The 22,721-nt window shown below is 39.6% G+C and overlaps 1 protein-coding gene across 3 annotated transcripts in view; it reads right to left on the bottom strand.

Annotated features, from left to right (window-relative positions):
* Positions 1 to 22,721, bottom strand: part of GABRB1 (gamma-aminobutyric acid type A receptor subunit beta1) — a 377,569-nt gene that overhangs the window by 17,764 nt on the left and 337,084 nt on the right. The window lies entirely within an intron of this gene.

Here is a 22,721-nt window from a genome sequence, read left to right on the forward strand (position 1 = left end):
GCCCATTAAAAGATCAAAAACTTTAAAAAAGAGTTTTAATTTTTTTTTTTTTTTTTTTTTTTGCCGTACACGGGCCTCTCACTGTTGTGGCCTCTCCCATTGCTGAGCACAGGCTCCGGACGCGCAGGCTCAGCGGCCATGGCTCACAGGGACGCGCAGGCTCAGCGGCCATGGCTCACAGGCCCAGCCGCTCCACGGCATGTGGGATCTTCCCGGACTGGGGCACGAACCCGTGTCCCCTGCATCGGCAGGTGGACTCTCAACCACTGCGCCACCAGGGAAGCCCCAAGAGTATACATTTTTCAAAGAAAATTAGGTAAGCTTCTCTTTATAGCCTTTGATTATAGCTAATATATAGGTGAAAATTTTAGTAAATATGTGAATTTTTGATCATATTGTTATATCTTAATACTTATGTTAGTGAGGTTTAAGTAATTTAAGGCAAATGTGTAGAGGATTGTAGGTTGTGGTAGAAGGATCTATCTTGAAATCTATTCCCCCTTCCAGTTCTGCTCCCAATTGCCATGGGTCTGCTTGGGTTATGGTCATACATCAGAGTAGCTTGCATTAAAAAAAATGTATTAATATATTAAAAAATCTAAAAATCATTTAAAACATATAGAAGGCTTTATATTTGTATCTTTCTATCTGCTAGAGACAAAAAAAGATCTTTCTAAGGTTATTTTCTATTTTTATTGACCTCAAATAAAAAAGCATCAAATCCTTTTCCATTAGAATTACTAGGGCTTATGTTTCAAAAGTAACCATATAATGTAGTAGATATTTTGCCTACTAACTTTTGATTAAGCCAGAAACATTTTCTCAGAGATAAAGAGTAATATATTTAAGATTTAGAAGTTGAATGCCAAGTGCCAAAGAATCACCATCAACATATCACTGAAAGAAAATTTAAGGTCTTCTTCATTTTTATTTTGAGGGGAAATAAGATTATCTTTACTTTATTGTTTTAAACACTTCTAGCTTCTCTTCAAAAAGCTCTTTTTTGAATTCTTATCCCTGAACTCATTGCACTCACAACTGTCTTGTATTTGTTACTTTTGCCAGTCTATACAGGTTATTATTTACTATAATATGTTTCAATTTGTTTTATTTTATTTCTCTTAAAACCATCTTCTTCTAGTTCAAGAACTTGCCCTTTCTTCAAAGGATAATCTTTCATATTCAGTAACCTATTTTACAATGACCCAAGTAGAGCATAGAAATGGAAGATATTTACTTTTAGATATAATCTTTGGTGTCCGAGAGGCTGTGAGACCCTCGATACCCACTGGACTTAGAGCAATCTACATGGAACTAATTGGCGTGTTGGGGATTTCCACCAAATTTAGGTATGGCTCTGTAAGACTGTGATTCTTAACATCTCTTTGAGAATCTGATAAAACCTTCTGAACTCAAGAGAATGAAAAGACAAGCCACAGATTGGGTGAAAATATATACAAAAGACACATCTGATAAAGGACTGTTATCCAAAATATACAAGGAGATCTTAAACCTTGACAGTAAGAAAACAAAAAACCTGATTAAAAATGGGCCAAAGACCTTAACAGACATCTCACCAAAGGAGATATACAGATCGCAAATAAGCATATGAAAAGATGCTCCACATGACATGCTGTTAGTGAAACGCAAATTAAAACAATAATGTGGGCTTCCCTGGTGGCGCAGTGGTTGAGAGTCCGCCTGCCGATGCAGGGGACACGGGTTCGTGCCCCGGTCCGGGAGGATCCCACATGCCGCGGAGCGGCTGGGCCCGTGAGCTATGGCCGCTAAGCCTGCCCGTCCGGAGCCTGTGCTCCGCAATGGGAGAGGCCACAACAGTGAGAGGCCCGCGTACCGCAAACAAAAAAAAAAACACAAAAAAACAAACAAAAAAAACAATAATGTGATGCTACTGTACACCTATTAGAATCGTCAAAATCTGGAACACTGACATCACCAAACGCTGGAGAGGATGTGGAGCAGCAAGAACTCTCATTCATTGCCGGTGGAAATGCAAAATGGAACAGCCACTTTGGAAGAGATTCTGGTAGTTTCTTACAAAACTAAACACACTCTAATCATATGACCTAGCAATCTTGCTCCTTGGTTTTTAGCCCAAGTAATTGAAAACTTGTGTCTACACAAAAACCTGTACACAGATGTTTACAGTAGCTTTATTCATAATTGCCAAAACTTGGGAGCAACCAAGATGTCCTTTGGTCCTTTGATACTGTCGTACACATAGGTACTGGTATATTTCTCAGTGTTAAAAGGAAATGAGCTATCAAGCCATGAAAAAACATGGAAGAAACTTAAATGCATATTATTAGGTGAAAGAAGTCAATATGAGAAGGCCACATATTGCATGATTCAACTATGTGACATTCTGGAAAAGGCAAAACTATGGAGATGGTAAGATCAGTGGTTGCCAGGGGTTGGGGGTGGGGAGGGATGAATGTACGGAACACAGATCCTTAGAGAGCAATGAAAATACTCCGTATGTTACTATAGTGGGAGACAAATGTCATTATGCATTTGTCAAAACCCACAGAATGGACAACACTAAGAGTGAACCCGAAAGTAAATTATGGACTCTGGGTGATAATGATGTGTCCACATCATTTCATCAATTGTAACAAATGCACCAGTTTTGTGGCAGATGTTGATAACAGGGGAGGCCATTCATGTGTGGCGGCAGGGAGTATATGGGAAATCTCTGTACCTTCCCCTCAATTTTGCTGTGAACATAAAACTGCTTTAAAAAATATTCTCAAAAAAACTTCTGAAAAAACCCTACAGAAAAACATACATATAATACATATGTATAGATAGATAAATAAATACAATTTGACAGTAATTTCAGAGAATCATGGCTTCCCCTGGAGCCCATTTAAGTGTTCTAGAATAAGAACCTCCTCTCTGAGGGGAAATGGCTAGTGGCAACACGACAGCTTAAACTCAACCCTGATGCCCTTCCTTCCACTTCCGATTCAACTATGAACTTCTAAGCCCAGCATGAAGTGGGATCTGGGGAATGTGAGGTCTCAGCTCTGTCTGGATCTAGTAGACAATGATGTCATGGGATGTTTTTCCCCTCAGGGACAGGAGAGAACTGGAGAACTACTGGCATGGGGTACTTGGATGGGGTTACAACAGTGAGATTAAGGAAGAAAGCTGGGTGCAGGGATTTGGGGGGACTGTTAAATGAAGGCTGCTGCCCCTTGTGTGACTATGTGGAGGAACTGCTGTTTTCACAGTCCTTTAATAAGATGTAGGAGAGTTTAAAAAGTGGGGAGAGAGAGGGAGAGAGAGAGAGAGAGACTACCTCCTGGTGCATCAGTAGGGGAATGACAGCTTGCCTGGAGCCCACCATGGTTTTCACCTAGCTAGAACACTGTTTCCATTTACGGTGCTCTGGCAGCTGGGTCCAAATCCCAAGGGATATGCAAGAGAAACACAACGATATTTATAAGAAAATCCAGTCATCCTACAGAAGGAAAACAAGCATAAGATCCAGAATAGATGGCTCCTCGTGAGAAGAACTGGTGGAGGAAGCAGATGATAGTTTGAACTTTTCATTTCCCATCTTTATTCAAAATTTGGGAACATATAAGGATATCTGATTAGAGCACAAAAACTTCCTTACTTCCTTGTACTAAAACCCACAGTTTTCAATTTAAAAAGAGTGTTAGATAAATTGAAAAGAAGATGGCCACTGATGAGGCCAGGTTAGTGGATTGGAAGACAGTTTGAACAAAATTATAGAAAGTTGGAAAGCATAAGCGCTTTGAAAGACTCATCTAGGAGAGCTAACATATGAATAGTGGGCATTCCTGACAGAAGAAGAGGAGCCATAATACACAAAAAGAAAATACAAATTTCCCTGAATTTAATAAACTGTTTTGCATATTGAAGGGCTCATTATATTATGTAACCGTGATATCACTCCTGAACTCCAAGGGTAAAAGAATAATTTTGCAATCTTCCAGACACAAAGTACAAGGTATTTTCACAGGAAAAACTCTGAGATTTCTGAAAGGAAGGGATTATAGAATAACAATTCAGAACATCTAGAGTAAAGGCAAAAGGACAGCAACTCAGAGTCCCATTACCCACAAAAATACCACTTCTTTCCAGAGAAGAATTCCAGAGAAGAATATATCACCCAGGGACCTGTTTGAGGAAATTATTCCTACAGAAGACTCAAATGAAACAAATGAATCAGGATGGATAACTAAGGCATTATCAGGGAAAGCTCATTGGAAACAGGCGGGTTGTAAAGAATTATGACTACTTTGCTCAAATCTATGCAAACACATTTGAAAATTTGAATAAAATGGATAATTTTCTCATAAGAAAAGCATTTGCTAAAGCCCAAATCAGGAGAGACAGAAGATCAAAATAGTTTGATGTTACCCCCTACAAACAAATAAACACCAGACTCAAACATTTAAGACTGATAATTCTATTTCTACTTAAACAGTTCCAAAGTATAGGGGAAAAATGAAAAATTCCAGATTGTTTTCATAAACTAAGGAGAACATATTAGCAAAACAAGATCCAGCAGTACATTAAATAACAATGCATAACTAGTGGGGTTTATTCTAGGAGTGCAAATGATTCAATATTAGAAAATCTAGTAATATACTTCATTATATTAACAGATCTAAGGAGAAAAAAGCATATGATTATATACACAGGTGCTAAAAAGGCATTTGACAAAATTTAATAGCCAGTCTGTTTGTTTTTTAACAAAACAAACATCACTCAAAAAATATGCATAGATGGATATTTCCATAACATGGTAAAACATATCTATCTCACTCTCAAAGCCAGAATCACGCTTATTGTGGAAACACTAGAATATTCCCATGAAAGTTAAGAACTAAATAAGAGTGTCCACTACCATTGCTATTATTTTTAACATTGTTCTGGAAATACTAGCCATTAGGTAAAAGAAAGAAAACTGAACTATAAAGTTGGAAAACTGCTGGTTAAACTATTAAGATTTGCTAATTATACCACTGTATATCTGGTAAACCCCAAATAATTAACTGAGAGACTTTTACGAACAATAGAATTAGTATGATTATGGGGTACAAAATTACTACACAGAAATGGGTAGCTTTCATATATAAAAACAAAAATGTATAATGGAAGAAAAGACCCTTTTTAAAATAGAGACAAGAAATATCTAGTAATAAACTTAGAAACAGGCAAGACTTATATGAAGCAACATTTGAAACACTTTTGAAAAGCACAAAAAAAGCCTTGAACAAATAAAAAGACATACCATGTTTTGAATAGGAAGACTCAACATCATTAAGTTCGTTTACAACTTAATGTGATTGCCTAGCGATACCAATGAGCTTTTTGTTTTGGGAACTAGACAAAGTGATTCTAAAGTTAAGATAAACAGATTGGAAAATCTAAGCTCTAAAAAATAAGACTCCTGGCTTTGTGCTACTAACCTTAACTTGACAACCAGGCACTAACCTATGTGTGTGTCTTACTCATTCAATGAGTAGGTATTTATTGAGTGCTGACTATGTGCCAAGGGGTGGAAAGTTACCGTGGCTGCAGTGGTGAATAAAACTGACGTGGCTCCTGCCCTCTTGGAGCTTGCATATTTCATGTAAAATGTTACATATTTCACCACAAAATTCCTTTCTAAATCCTTCTGTATGAATTGGCTTTTTTTTTTTTTTTTTTTTTTGTGGTACGTGGGCCTCTCACTGTTGTGGCCTCTCCTATTGCAGAGCACAGGTTCCGGACGCGCAGGCTCAGCGGCCATGGCTCACGGGCCCAGCCGCTCCGTGGCATGTGGGATCTTCCCGGACCGGGGCACGATTGCATCGGCAGGCGGACTCTCAACCACTGCGCCACCAGGGAAGCCCCCTTCTTTTATTCTTTAAAAAATTTCCTGATGCCTAGAACAGATTCTGTCCCCAGTCATGTATCCAATACATATTTATGAATAAATGACTTTGTGAATGTTGTTTGCTGCTTAGGGGTCTATGTTTATTGTCTCAGATAGGTAGCCTGATATATAACTTACTTGGTAGCATTCTTGAGCCAGATTTATTCCTTGCTTTAAATGCTTCTGCTCACAAGGGCCTTACAGGTGGGTCTGGGCACCAAGGAAATGGAAAAAGCTGCTTATTAATTTTAGGCTTACTGAGTAACTAGGTGATAAATTACAACCTCAGTCTGATCTTCAAATTGTAGGATTCTAGGGGATAACTATGTAAGCAATATCTAGAGTTGAAGGACCAGAGATGGTTCACCGTTTGGGATTGAGAGGGGAGAAGACGGTGGGTGAGTCCAAAGCTCTCACTGTCTTCTGCTTTTGCAGGGCAGCAGAACCCTTCAATGCCATGCACAAAAACAGAGCTGGAGTATGGCTATCAATCAATGTGAATCTTAATAGGATTCCACGATTTATACAGTCAGTGGTCTGGGTCTGTATTCCCAAGCTCACTGGCACTTTGTTCAACTAAAACCCTTTAGGCTTAGTGTTCAAGGTACTGAGATAATTACAGACGATTTGGGGGAAAAAAGAATGCACACTCCATTTCAGGTGGAAGTGTGAGTTCTCATGGGAGCAATAATGGCAGCTGGACCCAAAGGGGAGAGCCTAGAAATAAACTATTATTCAAAGATTACACAAGGACATTTTGCCAACAGAGAGCAAACATCAATTTTCTCACACCCAACCGACCTATTTACCAAAGGTTTCCTTTATGAATCAGTGACTTCATACAGTGTCTCAAAGCCCGAACCCTTGGATACCAAGGATATTGTTTTGTAGCAACAATAACTACACAGAAGCTCTCAAAATTTCCTCTCAGCCCCTGGGGACTTCTTAGTGCGGCAGAAAGTACAGATAAAATTAAGTTGATGTCATTGGTTAAAGATGCGTGGAGCTAGTACAAATATACAAGCATCTGGATGTTAGTGTTTCTCTTTGCTATTTGAAACACTCTATGTTCGATGCATTTTTCTAACCTGGAAATAAAAATTACTCCCTGTTGTGCTTAATAGAGCTGGGAGGATGGTCTAAAATTGTACTGAAATGTGTTTTAGAGAATGGAGAGATTTAAGCTTCTAATCCACGGGTGGACATGAGTAAATGTATTTCCCTTTGTGGAATGGCCATTGGCCTCATCTCAAGTTTCACAGTGTGGGGCTTGATTGGCTTAAGCCAATTGTTAAAACACCATCCCCTTTGCGATGGTGACTGGCTAAGGGTTAGGCAATCACCCAGGTCTAAAACAATTAGGTCATAGCAGGTCCCCTGCCCAAATCAATTGCTTGGAAATAGGCATGTGACCCAAGTTGGTCCAGTCCTAGAGAAATCTAGGACTTGTGTTTAAAAGTTGGAGGAGAGAAGATTTCCCTCTCTCTTTTAGCTGTTGGTAAACAGGAAATGCTGAGCGGAGAGTGGCCAGGCCAGCTATAAGAGCCAGTATCTTTCCTTCCTGTTAACATCAGTCATTACTAGCACCTAACTGGAATCACACTCATGATCAACATTTCGGCTGACCTACTGAAATAAACTTAGTAGTCTTCCACTCTCCACTTCCTCCTGCTCTTTCCACGTGGGGGCAGAAATATTAGGAATTTATCAATATCTCTGCTCCAGGAGCTGTGTAGATCCTTCCTGTTTCAAGGTTATTAGATATTTGTAATGGTGCATCTCAGAAGCAGATAAGAAAGCCAGTTGGGTCTAATCCTTCCCGTGGCTCCCAACCTGCTATAACATTTATTCTAAAGGCTACTTGGGATTCCTTTCTCACCCATCTCTGTATCTCCTTGGTAGCCTAAGAAGCAGTAAACCAACCATGGAAGCCAGATTTTTAAAGCATTCTCACAAGTATTAAGAAACTGTAGGTACGACAGCAGAAACTAACACAACATTGTAAAGCAACTATACTCCAATTACAAAAAAACTAAACCAAAAAAAAAAAAAAAAGAAAGAAAATGTAGGTACAAATCTGTGCAACAAACCACTTAATAATTGACTCCTACCTGACAACCCACCGTTTGAGTGGTCATCCAGGGAAGGCCCTCGTGCTATTTTCTTAGTCAACTCAATAGTTAATTATGTTTCTGGGTAATCATTAGAAAATACGTCCTTATAATAAGAAAAAATTCACCTTCTTGGAGAGCATTCACCATCTGATCCTTGTCTACCCCTTGTGCTAACAGAAAATAAACCCAGTACCTTTTCTACATGACAGTACTTCCCATTTTTGAAGACACCTCTCACGATCCCTTTCAGTGTTTCCTTCTTCAGGCTTTGGTCTTTCGCAGGATGTACTCAACCTATGAAGCTTTTCTCCTCTCAGTAGTTTCCAGTTTGCTGATATGCCATTTGAAGCATGGAAGCCCCAGGCTGAGAGGTGGCCATGTCTACCTCGGCTCTTCTCCCTCCTTTTGAGTTATCTGGAAAATGTTCCTATTGTGTAGACTCACCCCCAAGATTAATCCTGCCCTGGTTTAATCTGGCCAAACATAGGAGGCCATGGCACCTCCTGTGTTTGGCCAATATGTAAATTTCCAGAGTGACTTTCCAAGAGTCCTGCTCTTTCATATCTGACTGCTTAATACCACATAGTCCATTAATCCTTGTCTACGCTAGATCATCCCCATTTAAAGACTTTTAGATCCCAGGTACTTTTTATTTTGGAGACACCTTCCCACATTATATTAAATACATTAAAATGCATTCACATCCCATGTTAAACCTAATTTACATGTCACTGTAAAAGCACTGGATTGCAGCTGACTTGTTAACATAATGTTATATTCGTTTTAATATTGTAGTTTTCCTTATGCATTTTGGAGCCAATAATTTAAGACCCTTGATAAACTCGTAGTATGTAGACATTTTGCCTATAATGCTTGTTGGCAAAATGGCTTTGCTGGAGCCCAGATACCGACTGGGCTCTAGTGCACTGCTTAAGATCGCTTTCCATGCATTCTTTATTCGGAATATATCCAGCTCCTCTTAAATTTATGACTGATGGGAATTCTGCTGTCATCGTCAGATCTTCTGACCCTGATTGTGGCTTGTCCTGATTTCTAAATTGGCTACCACCTCACGATGGTAGCCAATTTCTCACGATGAAATTGTCTTCCAGGTTGTACTGCATGCAGTAGCTACCCCCTTGGGTTGTTCAGGTGGCCTCTCCGAGGCTGAGCCTCTGTCTGACCCTGTCTGGCCTCCTGTACCACTTTTCTGGCCCCATGCTGATGAGGTTCTTATATGCTTTCCACCATGCCTGTCCAACTCATGATATTCTTGGCGTAGCTAGCTAGTGAAGGGCAAGACTTTTCTTATTCTAGTCACTGGTCTTCTATTAAAGCAGCACAAGTTCAAATTAGCTTTTTGACAGTCACATTACTTTTTCTTCCTTGGACTCAAACATAGGATCTATTATAGTCCCCATTAAATTTTATCTAATTCAATTTGACTTGCTGTTGAGGTTTTTTTTTGATCTTTATTTGCTCACCCTCTTGGTTTCATGTTCTCTTCAGGTTTGATAAACATGCCTTTTATCATTATTCCCTTGACTGAGACAAATGTGGGATGGCAGAGACAAAGATAGAGCCCTGTTACAATCTCTTGGCAATGCTCCTCCAGGTTGATAATAAAAGTCGCTAATCAGTGCTTTGCTGGGTGGCACCATCATTTATTCATTATTTTTTAATTAATTAATTAATTTTATTTTTGGCTGTGTTGTGTCTTCGTTGCTGCGCGCAGGCTTTCTCTAGTTGTGGTGAGCGGGGGCTATTCTTTGTTGTGGTGTACGGGCTTAGTTGCTCTGCGGCACATGGCATCTTCCCAGACCAGGGCTCGAACCCGTGTCCCCTGCATTGGCAGGTGGTTTCTTAACCACTATGCCACCAGGGAAGCCCCCCATCACTTATTCATTTAATATTTGCCTAATAGTTTTAGCTTTGAGTCTGTATCTCTGTATTTATCACCTTTTCCTGATTCAGTGATTTTACAATCCTATCAAATAAGGAAGTGAGGTCTATTTTGACTTGTGTTTGGAGAAATCGAGCTGTTTCCATAGATTACTGAGCCCTCTTCTTTGGGATCCAGGACTAGAATATTTCCCAGACTGAATCAAGTCTCATCAGCCTAAGTGTCTTTGAATTTATCTTTCTTACCTTCTGGAACGTGGAATGGTGTATTCCATTCTGTCAATACCAATAATAATTAGGTATACTGATGATATGTAGGCTTATGATAATCACCTTCCCTTCACAATGCCCAGCTTCCTTTAATACGTGCTAATTGAGCTATATGGAATTAATTTGTGTGGGTGCATATGTTTTAGGCAAATTATTGGTTAAAAATTAGAATCAGGGTTGCTGTATGCCCAAAATCAGTGGTGAAGTAAAAGATAATCACACCTGGAAATCCTAAAATCTTACTATTAAGTGTTTGTTATATGTTTTTTATCAATAAAGGTTTCTCAAAACAAACAGCTACTAGCTATCTACATTTTTTTGGTCTTAATAGTCAAAGGAGAGAATATTTTGTGTCTCAGAAAAAATCCTTATCCATCTCTTTCTAATTTGTATTAATTGCAAAGTAGATTTTTCTGGGAAATCTATGGTCAAATTTTCTTTTATAGTCTTGAAACCCTTTTACGTTATCTATACATTTAATGAACATCCCAATTTTTTGGACCCTCCCTACTTAAAAAAAATAATTGGGGCGAAAGATGGAAATAAATTGTGACTGTTAATGCTTTTTCCTAAGTTATGTCAAATCCGGCACAACTTTCTCAAAAGATAAATTTTACAGAATGTCAACAACAAAAACCATGTACTTCTTTACAAAGTTCTGTGAGAAATCTCTGTTCCAAAATTGAGATAGTCTTTTGCTTAATATTACTGTATGGAACAGAGAAGGCCTTGCCTGTTCAACTCAGCTCAAATGAGGTGTTGGAGTTACTGGGATTGGATGTCATCTCTACCCATAATTTCTGCTCTGATAAAAAGGAACATCAAAACCCCTCTCCACTTTGAAACAGTTGTTTGGTTGGGGGGAAAATCCATTATACCTGTTTTCTCCAAGCATTAGAATGACCATATTGACTTGAACATATGAAAAATGAATTAACTGCATAAGCAGAGAATCTAAACCAGTGTGTTAATGTAGGTGTGGTTTAAGATTGTTTAACAGTCCTATTTAAGATTGGATATTGTTTAAGAATGCTTCATCTATTAGACATCCTTGAAGGTGTGCATCCTTGTTTTATTAAGAAGAAAAAAAAAAAAATCTGGCCTAGTCTAGAGAAGGGAGTCACCTCTCATTATGACAAGCACCTAATATGCCACTTGTGCCTTTATCTTCTAAAGTGTGAGTGACCTTCAAGGAAAAATAAGACCAGGAACAAGTAAAGTACAAATGAAGGTGATTATCCAGCTAATTCAAATGCAATATTATGTGAACCTTTCTGTTCTGGCAATGTTATTGTTGGTCTGAAACTCTAGATTAACAGTTTAGATGATAACCCCACTTACCTAATTTAATTTTTATGACCACATTGCATCATAAATATGGAAAATTATTCAGAATATATTCATGGTATTTTTATTTTGAAGAGTTATGTGCATCCTTCTTGCTTGTGAACCCACCCCTGAGTGGTTACCGAGTTTTGCTTTGTTTTAATTCTTCTTTCCTTTTTTTAGAGGGTCACTTTTCACTGATAAATTCTGATGATAAGAAATGGTGATTTGTCAATAAAATACATTTTTGGAGAACTTGTTAAAAACTTAAAAAACCCAACTCAACCAAACCAGTTATGGTAAAATATTTACAGTATGAGGTTAAGAGAAAACAAACATAAGAAAAATGTATGTGTATGTGTATATATCACAAAGGATATGTATGAAAATAGTTAATAGTCGTTAGGATCATGGGTTTTTCTTTATTTTAAAAATTTTATGTGGTGAACTTGTAATGCTTTTAAAAATAAAGCCCCAGTAAATTATTTTTATGTTCTAGAAAACGCCTAAATACTGTATGAACTTCAAATCTGTGAAGATTATTTGAATGACCTGTAGAGGGCACTCAAGACCTTCCAGATTCATAGGGAGAGACAAGGATACTGTCTGAAAATTTTATTCCTTTCAGTTGCAGGAGTTTTACATTTTTCCTATTTTAGCTTTGGATCACTGATTCTCACAAGGTTCTATTTTAAAATTCATTTATGTTAAATAACACTAGTACAATTCTGATTAATATACCTAGTCACAAATTCTTATTTTTAGCTAGAAATATCTGTTTATATTTAAATACATGCAACTCTAATTGTTACTAAAATGATTAAAACAAATGACCTGTTTTGGTATATTTAATGCTTAAGTTGTAATCTTTTCACTAACATCTTCAAAAGGACAGTCTCTGCTAGTTGAGCTATGCATATGAATTAACAAATATCTATGTGCAGCAAATGGACCTATTCTTCCCATCCTTATTATTATTATGCAGCTGGTAGAAATGAAATGCATTACATTAAAAATTAGCCTTCTTTCAGGTCAGAGTTTATTTTCAATTTTTATTTTATTAACTAAGTTGCCTCGTTCCTGATTTCTTTTAGCTATCATCTATGTATTTTAGTCTCATATACCTTATCAATCACATTCAGATGCCATTAATTGAGACCCACTCTATTCAGTTTCTAAACCTGATGCCTTCCCCATTTGTGGATGCAAAGTATGTAGTCCCTGCCCTGGGTTTTCACAAATGTGTTGCACACAACCTATGATAATAATACAGTACCAAGCTATAGTATCTATAAAAGGTGGATTTTATTTTCTAACAAGATAGCTTTTCTCTGGCAATTCTCAGCCATCTTCAAATATTACATGTTCTTTTGGATTCCCTTTAGGATCAGGTTGGATAGCCTTAGCAACTAGGAGGCCATGTGCTTTTGTGGCTCACAAACTATTATATGTTCTTGTATAATTTCTTGGCTTTTGAAATCATGTGAATAGAATGTTGAAGAGCTGACAGTTCACAGTTTTTTGTATCTACAGCTTATCTGCACTCATTCCCAAGTGCTAGATTGGTGTCACAGAGGTTACTGTGGTAGGCTTTTTGGGCACATTAATATCTGTGTTTTAAAAAATTGCATTGTGTCTGGGCATGAAGGAAAAAAAAACCTATCCAATTATTATTGGTTTTGCTGGAATTGATTTTTCACTCCGTGTAACTTGGCAGTTACACTGATGAAACATGTGGCTTGCTGCCATTTTATTTATGTTGAGGACTTTATTTCTGATGCCCATGAAATAGGAAGACGGGCAAATATAAATTTATCTTTTTTTTTTTGCGGTACGCGGGCCTCTCACTGCTGTGGCCTCTCCCGCCACGGAGCACAGGCTCTGGACGTGCAGGCCCAGCGGCCATGGCTCATGGGCCCAGCCGCTCCGCGGAACGCGGGATCCTCCCAGACCGTGGCACGAACCCGCGTCCCCTGCATTGGCAGGCAGACTCTCAACCACTGCACCACCAGGGAAGCCCTATAAATTTATCTTTGAAGCTGCCTGGTGTAGAAGTTTGGGAGCAGCAGTTAGGAAAGGGCATTGTAATGTTATTGCCTGATCTCAGGCCAGGGAAGAGAAACAGTGAGTATCATTTTCACTTTTCAGAAGGGGGAAATAAAAGTACAGATTTCCATGATCTGATTGGGAAAGCGAATGCTTCCAAGTTTCTATCTGTGGAAATGGGGCCAATAATCTGCAGTACCTGACTCACAGGGAAGATAAAAAAAAAAAAAGGTTGCTTTTGCAAAGTTAACAGCTACAGAGTGCTTCTTAGAACAGGGGTTCCCAACCCTGGGGCCGAGGACTGCCACCACTCCGTGGCCTGGTAAGAACCGGGCCGCACAACAGGAGGGGAGCAGCGGGCAAGCGAGCGCAGCTTCATCTGCCGCTCCCCATGGCTGGCATTACCGCCTGAGCCATCCCCCTCCATCCCCCCACCCCCATCCGTGGAAAAACTGTCTTCCACGAAACTGGTCCCAGGTGCCGAAAAGGTTGGGGACTGCTGTTGGAAGCAATCATCATCAAAATACTTAGAAGCATTACACAAGCATCACCTGTTACTTCAGGATGAGTCTATAACATTGTCCTCAGCTGAGGGTGATTCCCCCTGCCCAGGGGACATTTGGCAACATCTGAAGGCATTTTTGGTTATCACAACTTGGGAGATGGATGCTACTAGATCTAGTGAATAGAGGCCAGGGATGATGCTAAATGTCCTACAATAACCAGTCCAGTGCTCCACATGAATTATCCAGCCGAACCTGCCAATAATGCTGATGTTGAGAAACTCTGGTCCTTAGCTAGATGGTACTGTGGTTGGTAGAATGGGTCATATTAAGATTATTTGTATTGGCGATGTGACAAGTGGTTCTTAGTGTTACCCAGATCTCATTCTAAGCAGATATATCTTTTGGGAAAGAAAGATATAGAACTGTTCTGTCCTCAAATAGAATTTCTTTACTTTTAATCCAAGGACCTCATGCCCACCCCTGGCCAAGACAGTACGATCATGGTTACACACTACTGGGGATTGGGTAGAGGGAAAAGAGACCCTTGGGGAACCTGACTAACAAGCATGGCAAATTCTTGGCTCTTTGGTTTAAAATAAACTAGCCTGAAAGTCAGAAAGGTTGTCTACATATGCGAACTTTCTGAAGAATTCTTTTCACCCTGAACTCCCCCAACTACACACACTAAAGACACTTCAAGGAAAAGAAGAGGGGGAGAGAGAAGAAGAGAGGAAAGGAGAGTCAGATGTGAATCGGGGAAGCCCTGTCTGCCTCTGCCCCTTCAAGCTGGGTTCTAGGGTTGGGGTATGATGCTAGACAGCCTCTTTAAAGTTCTGGATAGGAGTGGAGCCTGCACCTTATGCCGAAGGCAATCAAGCATTGTAGGAAGAAGGTTTTTCATTCCACCATTTAGGAGAACAGTATGCTCTGTTAAAGCTGCAGAATGCTAGAGACAACTCCATCTGTTGTTTCTTGTGGGTTCTTAATAATGAGGGAGGATTTCAGAGGGTTGCTGGTGGCAGATGTGCACTGGCAGAGAACCTGTGGTCCAGTAAGACATCTCAGGGTTACTTCATTGGAAGGATACAGCATGGACTGTTCCCACCAGGGCTCTAAGATTCAGTTAGCACATTGCTAGCGCTATAAGAGCTCGGTGGGACCTGGGTCAGCACCCACAGAATGTCCAGTTGCCATTGGAGTGAGACCTGATTTCACCTGTGCTGTGAGCCAGACAGGACCAGTTATCTCTGAAGTCAGAGGCTGGCCCAGGAACCAAGAGATTGAGCGTGAAAGTAGAACAACCCCTCTCTGACCCCCTGAGGTGATGTATCCATAAGCATCTCCAGAGCTTAGACTCATCCCCAGGGGGAGGAGTGGCACAAAAGGGAGACAGTGCAAATAGACCAAGGCACATCCCCTCTGCTCCCCTGGCATTTGCTCTGGTGCCCTCTGACCTCACCGTCAATGTTGGGGGGAAGAGCAGGAAGAAAGAAACAGTCCTGGTGTCACTGCAGCTACACTGGAAGTGTCTGAGGAAGTGCTGAATTTGAGAGAGTATGTGGAAATTACTAGATTGAGCCACACACTTTAAAATTAAATGGACACACTTTGGTTTGTAGACTGAAATTTTTACCTATTTTAGCTGTAGCTACAGGAAAACAAGTACAGAGATTACAAAGTCTAGTGTCTCGCTCCCACTCTCCATACAATATCTAAAGGCCATATTAGAACTTGAGCAAAAAGATGTACAGTTAGATTCTCATAAAACAACACAGCTGGGGCTTTAAGAGTAGATTGGATTATACCAGTTTACATTCCCACCAACAGGGTAGGACTGTTCCCTTTTCTAAACTGGTACAGCCACTATGGAGAACAGTATGGAGGTTCCTTAAAAAGTACAAATAGAACTACCATACGACCCAGCAATCCCACTACTGGGCATATACCCTGAGGAAACCATAATTCAAAAAGATACATGCACCCCAATGTTTATAGCAGCACTATTTACAATAGCCAGGACATGGAAGCAACCTAAATGTCCATCAGCAGAGGAATGGATAAAGAAGATGTGGTACATATATACAATGGAATATTACTCAGCCATAAAAAGAACAAAATAATGCCATTTGCAGAAACATGGATGGACCTAAAAATTGTCATACTGAGTGAAGTAAGTCAGACAGAGAAAGACAAATATCATATGATATTGCTTATATGTGGAATCTAAAAAAAGGTACAAATGAACTTATCTGCAATACATAAATAGAGTGACAGATGTAGAAAATAAACTTATGGTTACCAGGGGGTAAGGGGGGGGAGGGATAAATTAGAAGATTGGGGTTGACATATAATAAGGACCTACTGTATAGCACAGGGAACTCTACTCCATACTCTGTAATGGCCTATATGGGAAAAGAATCTAAAAAAGAGTGGCTTTATGTATATGTATAACAGAATCACTTTGCTGTACACCTGAAACTAACACAACATTGTGAATCAACTATATCCCAATACAAATTTTTAAAAAGAGTAGATTGGGTTACATTTTCTCCCCAAAGAATCTCCATTAGATGAGTGCTCAATTTCCAGAAGTTCATGTTACTAAAACATGGACTTTAAAATAAAATTGTACTAGAAGAATCCTTTATCACAGTCTTTTTATGCTACATTTTCAGATTTTTCAGCCGTATTTTGGTTTAATCCATACGCTGCTGACCAAAGGACCATGAAACTGAAAATCATGGTGCCCACTGATCTAGATTGCTTTGAAGCAGCCACTCTGGTTATTAATTTTCATTCAAAAGGAAGATTTTGGCTAGGTTACTTTTCTAGAGCTTAGAGCGGGCAAGGCTCCTGAGAATTCTTTGAGAAATTCCATATAAATATTAATCCGTAAAACCCCACTGCTCGGCTATCTCTTCCCTGTTGAAGATGACCTTTCACTAAAAAAAGTATTAGCAGGCAACTGTTTGTTGATACCTGGTTAGATGTTCCATGCAGCAGACCTTTTAATTCTGAGGCAAGCAATACACATTATCACAAGCAATTTCAGAGACGTTATTAAGAATCTGTAGGGCAAGTTAGAAATTCTTCTTCAGAATAAAACCTGGAAATAAATACTACTGATTAAATAAACACCCTATATCAAAACAATCCATGTCCTCTTGTGATCATATTATTGCTGCCATTGATTTAGTGCCTTTTATGGGTCAGGTCTAGAGCTAGACATTTTACATACATCACCACTACACTCAATCCTTACAAGAGCTGTTTAAGAAGAAATGAGCTCCATTATAATCATTAGGACACTGAGGTTTAGACGATTTAAGGAACACGGTCACAAACCTTGTTAGGGCAGCATTTCTAAAATCTTTCTTCCTCACCACACTGCCTAATTTCATACTTGCTAATTTATACGATTTGTTCATACTTTTTGTTTCATACTGTAGAAAGAATTATACCCTACTAGGTTGAACCTTATGAAAGTGATGATATTTGACCTTTTTTGGACCCAGAACAGGAATTTCATATGCTTAATCTTAATATAGTATAGTATGCACTGGCTCAGCTTAGTTAAAATTGTGGGAGTCTCTGGACTGGTTTTGATCTATTACCCTATTCATATCTCAGATTGTACTGCTAATCTGTAATCTTGAATAGAATGAAGTATTTGAAAAGTTATGCATAAGTCATTTTGAATCCATCACCCCAGAAGGAAAAGATGTCAAAGCAGTTCTGGTGTGATGGAGAGAAACAGACATGGAATCCAAAACCTGGATTCTGGTCTCAGCTCCGCCACTTACCGCCTCTGACCTTTGCCGAGGTGTAGCCACGCCGAATCTCAGCTACTCTCTCTGTGAAATGAGGCTAATCATAACTATCTCACAGAGCTGTGAGGAATTAATAATTTAATTAAAAAGAAAAGTTTTTATTGCGTGCCTACTACACCCAGGCATTGTGATGAGCTTTTGGTGTAAACAGATCAATAAAATTTTTACCCTGCCTTTATCCCAAAGGAGTTCATCGTTTTAAGACAGCTAGGAGAAATAAATATGATATGATGTTAAAAGCGCTAAAATAAACAAATGTACAAAATGTTACAGAAACAGGGAGGAAGGAAGTGTAACAGTCATCCACTTGAGCATCTCAAATGTGTGGAAAGCTCATGTGTCTTGTTCACACTCTAATAAGACTTTACTAAATACTAGTTGAATAAATGAATGATTCATGGGGTTTGAGGAAGAAGACTGGAAATAAAATTTCACTTTCTTTGCCTCTTTCATTTCCTCACTGCCCTCTCACTGCTCAAATCATGTCAGCCTAGCTGGTGTCTCCCTCCTTTCATGAACTTCTTTCTGCAATAGCTTCTTTTTTGTCTTTTGGCAATTCAACAAAGAAGAAAAATATATTCCTGGTATGATTTTAAACTGGCAAGACTAGGAAATATTTCAAATGCACAGCAAAGAAAACAAAAGAATGAAAAGGCAACCTATGGGATGGGAGAAAATATTTGCAAACCATATATCTGGATAAGGGGTTAATATCCAAGATATACAAGGAATTCATACAACTCACAATAGCAAAAAGCCAAACAACCCAATTAAAAAACGGGCAACAGACCTAAATACACATTTTCTCAAAGAAGACATGGAAATGGCTAATAGGTACATGAAAAGGTGTTCAACATCATTAATCATCAGGGATTCGCAAATCAAAACCACACGGACATATCACCTCATACCTGTTAGAATGGCTGTTATCAAAAAGATAAAAGATAAGTTTTGGTGAGGATGTGGAAAAAAAAAAAGAACTCTTGTGCACTGTTTGTGGGAATGTAAATTGGTACAGATTTTATGGAAAATATTATGGAGTTTTCTTCAAAAAATTAAAAAAGGAAAATACCTTATGATCCAGCAATTTCACTTTCAGGTATTATCCAAAGCAAATGAAGTCAGTATCTCAAAGAGATTTCTGCACTCCCATGTTCATTGCATATCTATCTGTCTATCTATATGTATCTACCTACACGCACATATGTATATACACACACACAAATATTGTTCAGCCTTATAAAAGAAGGAAATCCTGCCATTTGTGACCACACAGATGAACCTGGAGGACATTATGTTAAATGAAATAATGACACAGAAAGACAAGTATCACTTGATCTCACTTACATGTGGAATCAATGGCTTCTTAACTTCCAAACCAACCAGGCCCTTTTTACCCTCTATCTTACCTGATCTCTTAGGTATATTTGTTGTTGCCGATTACTTTCTCTCAGAACCTCACCTTCTGTCACTTTTTTGAAATGACATTTCTGGGTTCTCTTCTCGCCTGTCTCTGACACAGTTTCCCTTCCTCTTCTTGGGGTTTTCTCTCAAATCAAAAGCTATGTGACGTTCCTTAGGGAGCATCCTACAGTTCTTGGATAATATTTCCACTCTTGGTTTTAACTACTGATGATGATTCCAATCTTATTTCCAGGATATAATTCTCCTTTGAGATTTAGACTTCAAATTTCCAACAATCTGCCTGTCATCCTCAGATGAAAATTCCTCACATAAAACTCAAAATGTTCATCATCTCATCTCCCAAACACTTTGCCCCTCTTCTGGTACACTCACACTCCCAGTTCATGACACTATCATTCACCTAGTCACTCGTGGGAGCCATCCTTGAATCGTTATTTTCCCTCACTTACTGTGAACGATTCAGGCCAAAGACAATGTCTGAATGTTCTTTCCTTTTCTGTAACGACCCAAGAAACACTCTCTCTGAGATGGTGTTGCTACAAGATTATAGACTCTCCATCCATTGGGTCCCTGAGTAATTCTGTGGAGCAGAATCCCTCCTCCACATCAATTTACGGTAGACACTTAGTGTAAACAGGGTAGAAACCTTTGCTGTATTAAGTCATTGAGATTTTGGTGTGTGTTTCTGACTGCAGCATGACCTAGCTTTCCCATTGATACATTTACCTCATCTGATACATAAAAACTTCTTTCAAATTTGCCCTTTTCCTGTCTCTATTATCTTACTTCTCTTCATGGTTGCTCTCTTGGATTGCTTCCACAGTCTTCTAGCTGGGTTCACTAAATAGTCACATTTTAATCTTTTCAGATTCATCTTCTGCATGTCTACCAGCATGTTTAATTTAAAATACAAATATGACAATGTCACTCCGAGCTTGAGTCTTTTAATGATCCCTCATTACCTATAACAGTAATTTAAAAACCTTGTTCCCTGGAACAGGTAATTGGTGTCCTGGAAAAAATATTCCTAAAAGACTAATGTCCCTGGGTTCAAGAAGATTGTGTGGTAATGCACATCATCTTAGAGGTTTACAAATGCACTGCAGTAGTATATCAAAATATCGTGAGGTAAAGACATCAGTATAATTTGTTTTAAATAATCCTTTCCCCAAATTTTTGGACCCCTAGTCGTTTTAGAAGAATACCTTCTAGCATCAGAATATCAGAATATTATCTAAGCTCTTCCCCTGGCCCCAAGGCTCTTTATGATCAGCCTCTGTCTGTCCCTTGAGCTTCTTTTCCTACCACCTTCTGCTGCACCATGTATGCTTCAGCAACATTAAATGTGTACAGATCTTGCAAACACTGTCCATGGAAGAAATTTGCATTTGGTAGTGCTATTTACTTCAACTGGAATGTTATGGCCCCATGCCAGTCAGTCATATACCTTATGGTTAGTCTCTCAGACTGAGTTCAGAGGATGTTTGCTGCAGGAGGCTGTCATGTAAAACCTAAAATTAAGGCTCAGTATTATGTGCTGCCTTGACATCTCATGAAATCAGGGGGGGCTTTGACCTGCTCCTGTGGATAAGATCCCCTAGACAAATAACCCTCCTCATCATAGGTACCGGGCACAGGCCCTGCATTTCCCTGAGTAATGGGTTTTGGTTCCCTGCCCGCCTGTGGAGTTGTTCAAACACTCCAGTCATATCCACCCCACTCTGCGGAAACCCATCTCTCCCTCTTAATACTACAAAGCCTGTCTCCCACAGCCCCTGATGCTTCCCTCTGTCCTGAGTACAGCCCTCATGTGGTCTTGCATGGTATATGGTGTCCTCCCCTATGTGACTGATAAACTGCTGATGTCTTCTGTCCACTGTCAGGTGTCACATGTTCAGCTACCCCCAATACCGTAGGGCAGGAATCCCTCTCTCGCCAACAGAAAGAATAGGAGGCAATTAAAAGAGAGATATTCCTATACATCTTGTTTCACAGCTACCCTAGTTCAGTCTGTCCCCATAAGCACTTTGAATGTATCTTTCTTTACACTTGCCACATTTCACTGTAATTATGTCTTTATGTGTTGGACTCTATATTAGATTGTGAACTCCTTGATGTCAGACACCAAACCTTACTTACCCAGTGAATCTGGTGAAAACAGTAAGTAGTGCATCTTTTGAGCACTTTTACAAGTCACAGCTCAAGGTGCCACAAGGTTCGTATTGTCCTTAATTCAAGAGATGAGGAACTTGAACCTTAATTGAGCAATCTGCCTTAAGACCACACGACATGTTAAGAGGCAGAGCTGGATCTTGACCCAGGTATAGCCCTTAAGACTGTCATCTTTATATGTAGACAGATGTAATACTCAGTCACGGAGTCTGAGACGTGCCAAATGGCTTGGTGATGTGAGAATGAAACTCATGCAAGTGAGACTTTCCCTTCGTCCCCAAGTTGGTGAATAGATTCTGAAACTGCAACAAACGAGGCACGAAGTACCTTACATTCTGAAGATAATCACAAACAGGTGGAACTACATGTCCCTTCTTGGGTATCCTGGGAGGCAGCAGACATTGTAATTTTAATCACCATTCCCACACCAGCCAAATAAAAAGGACAGAAGGAAGGACAGAGAAAAGAGAGCATGAAGAGAAAGGAAGTAAAGGAGGAAAGGAAAGATTAAGAATATTGTCAGAGTGTGAGTCGTCAGCTAGTAGAGAACGTTAAGGCTTTCTCTTCACTTCTTTAAGGGGAGAAAAGGGAAAAACAAAGATTGGGAATACCTGCATGACAGGGACACCCTGCACTTCATTTCCCTGTAGTGATTTTTTTTCCTTAGGTGCAGACTCCCTAATATGCCCCTGTGCCTGCAGGGAAAACGCTATGAGATTGCTACCTTGGTAGAAAGAAAGAGGGTCAGCAGAGGAGGAGCCTGCCTTCCACTATTTGGCAATGTTAGGTTTCCAGCGGCTCAAGTGGTCCATCTATGAGGGCTGCTGCAGGGCAAGTGGACCCAGCAGAGAGAAGTTTGGTGATTCCCAGGGTCAGGGTGTGTGTGTGTGTGTGTGTGTGTGTGTGTGTGTTTGCATGTATGTGTGTATGGGGGGAAGGTTGGGGAAGGGAGTAGTTGGTGGTGATAACTGTTTATCTGTGTATCAGGGAACTGTGTAATGCAGAACCCCTACACCTCTCCAGAGCTCAAAGAGAGAGGCAGTCCTTGGACGCCTGCCATACAGAGGGCATGTTTGGTCAGATAGGGTTAGCTGGAGAAGTACTGATGTCTGGCACAGGACTAAAATCACTCAGCCATTAAGCAACAATTATTTTCTTCCTTTATGTACCTTCCTCTCCCCCCCCCCCCCCCCCCGCTTTCCCCCCCTGG

The sequence above is a fragment of the Neophocaena asiaeorientalis genome, unplaced genomic scaffold (genome assembly GCF_003031525.2).
Source record: "Neophocaena asiaeorientalis asiaeorientalis breed wild unplaced genomic scaffold, Neophocaena_asiaeorientalis_V1.1 scaffold39, whole genome shotgun sequence".
NCBI classification, from domain to species: Eukaryota; Metazoa; Chordata; class Mammalia; order Artiodactyla; family Phocoenidae; genus Neophocaena; species Neophocaena asiaeorientalis.